Here is a 6,000-nt window from a genome sequence, read left to right as displayed (position 1 = left end):
ACGTGTTACATTGCTTTTAATTCTGATAATACTCATTAGCATAGAGTATTTGTCTTTATCTCCCCGTCCCTCCAGCTCTTGATACAATAAGCCTATCTCACAGAATTTCCCCGCCCCCCTAAATACGCCCCCTTTCGGGGCTAGTGGTGATAGCGTGACGTCACTCCATAGACGCTTCATGTTAACAGAGGTAATTTAAGAAGTCTACAACTTTTGTTTTCTCAAGGTAAGGTTTGTTCTATCTGTTCGAGCTGATTTACCATATTGTTTGCTTCATAATAATATTGGTCTGTCACATTTTTACATTAGAAAATGTACTTAGATTCTCCAGAGAAAAAAACGTGTAAATGCTCATGTTAAAGTCACCACTATTTACCGGAAGTGGGCGTGAAAAACGGGCTGTGAGATAGGCCTATTGGGCCCAGTTAGGGCCCAGTTAGGGCCCAGTTAGGGCAAACATAAGCAAACATTAGAAAGCCCATATTTGGCTGTACTCTGTCTTCTACATCCTTCTCTCTCTGACCACACGTCCGTGACGTGTGGTAGGTCCCCATAGAAGTCCACATTTCTGATGCGGTCCGTCCATGTGACATATAGCAGTGCTATCCCCTCCAACGTCTTTCAGAATTACGCCAGAAAAAATATGTTCTGGCGATGAAGGTGTCATGAAGGGAAGTGAAGATGAAGGGCCCTATTTTGCATGTCTTAAGTAACCAGGTCTTATGACTTAACTTAAGACCTGGAGGCATGGTCAATGCTGTTTGGCCACTCAGAATAGCCAAATGGCATTGACCACGCCTCCAGGTCTTAAGTTAAGTAATAAGACCTGGTACTTAAGACACGCAAAATAGGGCCCGAAGTGTCCGGGTAACGTTGATCAGTGGTGGAACCATGTGCACTAACGAACCCCAGGCAGTTTGTAAGTTGCTTGATTCAATATTCTAGCTGTAAAATGAACGGAATAATACAAAAATAACACAAACATGCAATAACTGCTTGTACACTTATTTCCTCCCTGTGTAAGATCCGCTCCCTGGTGCCTCACAGTGGCCTCGTGAGTTTCATTTAGAGGAAAAACAGTCCTTACATATTATATAGTTCATCCTTCAAGAAAAGTCTGATATGTCTGAGAAGTCTCAGATTAGTTTATAATCCTAACGGAATGTGATTGAGTGCACATTCCATTAACCCATTTTGAGCTGAGATCAGATTAAAAAAATGTCTTCTACATCCTGACTGTTTTCTGAAAAAGCTATGTTTCTATGTCGGTCGTTCGATTTTTCAAAAATAGCAGACCTACAAGCTCGTAGCGCGCCACTCGGTGGCGCGCTATATGAGCTTGTAGATCTGCTATTTTTCAATAGCTAAAGCATAACATAATGCTAACACCAAAAAGGGTTCCCGCCCAAAATGGGTTAATAGAGTATGTGTTCATTAGTGGAACATTATAAGGCTGTTTCCAGAAAAAGATTGCGGTATTCTAATCCGAATACTAATTTGGCAGTTGATTGGGAAAGTTTAATAATGTGATAATGATATTCAGATGAATTCTAATCAGCACCGCCTAACCGATGATGATGAACCGCTGTGTGCGTGTGTGTGCGTGTGCGTGCGTGCGTGCGTGCGTGCGTGCGTGCGTGCGTGCGTGCGTGCGTGCGTGCGTGCGTGCGTGCGTGTGTGTGTGTGCGTGTGCGTGCGTGCGTGCATAGCCTATATATGTTGAACTGTGGATGCTCAGCTATCGGAATATTATGCATATTAATGTCGAATCTACCCAGTGTGTTAATGACAGCTTTGATTAGGGCATGCTGTAGTCTGTAATTACGCAGAGGAAGGCTGTCATTATCTCACAGCCTGTTTCAGTTATACTTCCCCCTCTTTTAGGAATGTTTGTGTGCTGAGAGGAGTGTACGTGACCGTGAAATGAAAATGAACCATGGATGCATTAATGGTGGATTGACACATCCTTGTAAGGCAGGGGTTCTCAACGTTTTTGGCCGGGGACCCCCGGAAATGCTTTGGCAACGTCTCGTGGCCCCCGCCCCGCCCCCTCCCGACCCCCAATATAAATTGACTGCTACAATAACCTTAATAATAGCAATACACCATAAATAAACCAGATATAATCATTAGGGAAGGTGTATGCATGTACTATGTGTACTATATGTACACTCATTTTCCAGCCATTCAGTTGCAAAAAAATCACACCCGTGTGAACTGAGTGGTGTAAGGTCTTATATAGACTGATCAACTGTGGTCTGACGTAATGTCTGACGTAATGAAATCACACCCGTGTGAACTGGGTGACCATAGCAACCATGCTCATTTTTTGGTACGAACAGACACGTAAACTAAAAAAATCACACCCGTGTGAACTGAGTGGTGTAAGGTCTTATATAGACTGATCAGCTGTGGTCTGACGTAATGTCTGACGTAATGAAATCACACCCGGGTGAACTGGGTGACCGTAGCAACCATGCTCATTTTTTGGTACGAACAGACAGACAGACACGTAAACTAACAAAGCCAGTCGTAGGAGTGGTTTACACCACTCAAAAAGCCAGTTGTAGTAGTGGTTTACACCACTCAAAAATATATTTTATTTGTTGGGAATGGCAAGTACTCTTACTCCAGGCCCCCTAGCCTTTCCTAAATTTCGACTGGTCCCTAAACGATTCTGATCCCATCAGTCCAGGTATGTTGATGGACACTCAAACTGCCTTTCTAACAGGCCTACTTTGTCTTCGGTACAAACACCACAAGGCGCAGGATCGTTTTGAAGCCATATCATGTCACTGGACCTGAGCAACCCAGCAGAAGACAAAGTCAAGAATGAAGGACGGGAAGGACATGGCAGAGAAAGACTGATAAAGTTCCTCCAACCCTGTAGTGTTGTACACGGTGATCGTCTCTCTCGGTCGTCCTCAGACGAGTCCTCCATCGTCGCTTCCAGTCATCCCGGTTCTCCATACATCCGACCAGCTCGTTGGTGCTGTTAACGTGGGACGATCTCTTGATCAAACCCCATTATCAGCCCTATCAGTACATTATAGATGAAAGGATGGCATGGTGTCCAAGGCCTGCATACCCCAGTGTCCATGAGCTTCAAATGTAGTCCTATAGGCCTTAGCTATGTTTCAACAGTTTCAATTGAAACGGGCCTCCACCCTCAGGGGGGCTTCCAAGCTCCAACTGAACGTCAGGCGTCAGTCAACCCTCCGCCACTCTTGGCTCTCTCTATCTCGCTCACTCACCGCCTTGCTCTCTCCCACAATGTTAAGTTACACCTATTTTATGTTAATAACCTGGGTAAAATGTGCAGCATTGGGAGGTAAAGAGGAGACACTGTAATTGTGAAGGAACGACAGGATGAGGAGAGGTGTTGTTGTTGTTGCTAATTGTCGAGAGTAATGGCTCCGTGTGATATTGAACAGTCAAACTATTTGTATCAATATGGCTGTATCAACAAAATAATTATGGTATAGGTATATGGGGGCCTCATATTTGGTCTTGAAACGGGCCTCCAGATTCCTAAGACCGCCCCTGCCTACACCTGCCATGTTGGAAGCCAACAGGTGTTGCAAACAAATTAATTTGTTCTACGCGAATCAGACTGTTCAGACAAATTGAAACAACCTGTGTTGGTCATGGCAGGTGTAGGACGGACTACAATTGAAACTCGCGAATATGAAGGCACAGCTCACAAAATGGGGATATTTATAAACTACTTTATTTTTTATACAACACATGTGAAATAAATCTCGAGTTGGAGACTTACTTACTTTCCTAATTTGAGTGGGAGGTGGAACACAGCCCATTGTTTCTTGTTTTTATGTTTGTGCACAAAGGTAAAACATAATAATTCATGGCTATAATCTGGAAAGACTATAATTATCACTGTGTAATGGAAAACAATGGTATTTTATGAGGCAATTGGCTTCTACACAATATGGGTACTGTAGCTCTCCAAATGGCTAGAATCATGGAGAGTTGGCCTAGTGCTCTCTCTAAAATGGTGTAGAATAATGATGCTTCATGTCTTCTATACTATATAGCTTTGCATTTGGAGGAGTCAGTTCAGAAGTTGTAGAACAGATTGAGTACCATCAACAGCTGCTGGCCCATATGTATTCTCCAATTTGGGCTTTTGTTTATGCCAGCAATGCCAATTACCAACCTGTGAGCCAATGCTGTGGTTCATCAAGTGGGGCCCAAATAATTAACAAAACACAAAAGATTGTATTGATAATATTAATATTAAACATTTATGTTAAAAACCAACGTCATGGTATACATTGTCTTTAAAATGTCGACAGATTTGGCTTTATTGCGATACTGATGAATAGGAAGGATGAATAAGTATACTATGGTATAGTTCCATTGATCCAAGCTGGATCAGAATCAATCGATCGATTCTTAAAATATAGGCCTACATGCTCTGAACCATCTAGCTATAAGTTTGTCAGATGGTTTCAAGATTTTAAAGTGGACCCTGATCCAGAAAAGGTTGGAAACTGCTGGCAGGTGATATAAATTTCAGTTTCTGCTGTGGTTTATCTTGCTTTACTCTGGGCCTCAATGGTAAATGTTTTGTAAAATCAAGCTGTTTGTTGATTTGTCATCATATCAGTTTTCAACACCATTCAAAACCCACTTGTTTGGTGGTGCTGGAATAAGCACTGAACTCCAGCACCACGTAAAGTATAGAGGGTATGCGCATGCATAAAGTGAATGGCAGATCGAGTGGCAAATCGACTGGCAAAGTGAGTGACAAAGTGAATTTAATGTTGTTTAATGCAATCAAATAGGACTTTTCTGTTTGGATGTAGCTTCCCTTACAGTGAAGCATTGTGACAGTTATACATATCTTGGAGCCATCTTCACTGCTGATGGAAATGCCCGAAACTCACTTGCCCTACATGTAAAGGAGAAGACAAAGCACCTAAACAAACTGATTATCTTCCTGTCCACCAACTATGATGCTCCATTCTGTGTAAAACGCAAGGTTTTTGAGGCTGCTTTCTCATCAGCTATATTGTATGGGTGTGAGGCTTGGTTGAAAATCCCCTTAAAGTCTGTTGAAACTCTCTACATGTCTGGAGTGAAATCCCTACTTGGGGTAAGGGTTACTACCCCTAACTTAACCTGCCTGTTAGAAGCAGGACTGCCTTCAGTGCAAGCTTTGGTGAGAGAAAAGCAAGCCAGGTTTTTCACCAACATACAGCAGCGAAATGGCATGCTTGATGACCCCTTGTGGTATGTCCTTCAATTGCTGGAGAAGGAGAACCAAGTCATGTATTCTCATTTATCTGAGATAATGGAAAAACAACATATTGAGAGTGACCGAAGGGACATGATTCATAAATTACAATCCAAAGAGGGAACAAGATATAAGACATACCAAGCCATCAATCCAGATCTATTTATTCACCCACTCTATACCAGCACCAGCAGTACACCTTACATTGAGGACTATTTGAGGATAACCTTTACACGGTTTCGGTTGTCCGCTCATAGACTACGTGTGGAAATGGGAAGATGGAGCCGCATACCACCTGAACAGCGGTTTTGCCAATGTGAGACTGGTATACAAAACGAACAGCACATACTGGTGTGTCCCCTCACACAAAATATCAGAGCGAAATATGGACATGAGGGTATTGATTTGAGCTCACTCTTTGTGGGCACTAACAGAGAGACAAGTATGCTACATGCCTGCCTGTCACTAGTGGAGCAATAGAAAGCTCCTGTTGTAAAGGGATTCTTTATTGTGTATTGTATATTTTAATGTATTGTACCTTTTAAAGTTTTTGATTCATGGGATTTTTATTATTGTTTGGACCCAATGTTTTATACATTTGTCAATAAAGTAACTAACTAACTAGCCTATGGGCTGTCAAGGCCATACATCCAAAGTTCCTTTGGTTAGTATTGAATTTGGTAAATATGCCTTTTCCTTTAAAGCCCCTACAGACTGGAATACTTTACCAAATAACATTA

This window comes from Electrona antarctica (assembly GCF_951216825.1).
Source record: "Electrona antarctica genome assembly, chromosome: 3".
NCBI lineage: Eukaryota > Metazoa > Chordata > Actinopteri > Myctophiformes > Myctophidae > Electrona > Electrona antarctica.
The sequence above is the reverse complement of the archived record's forward strand: the minus strand, read 5'-3'. Positions refer to the sequence as shown.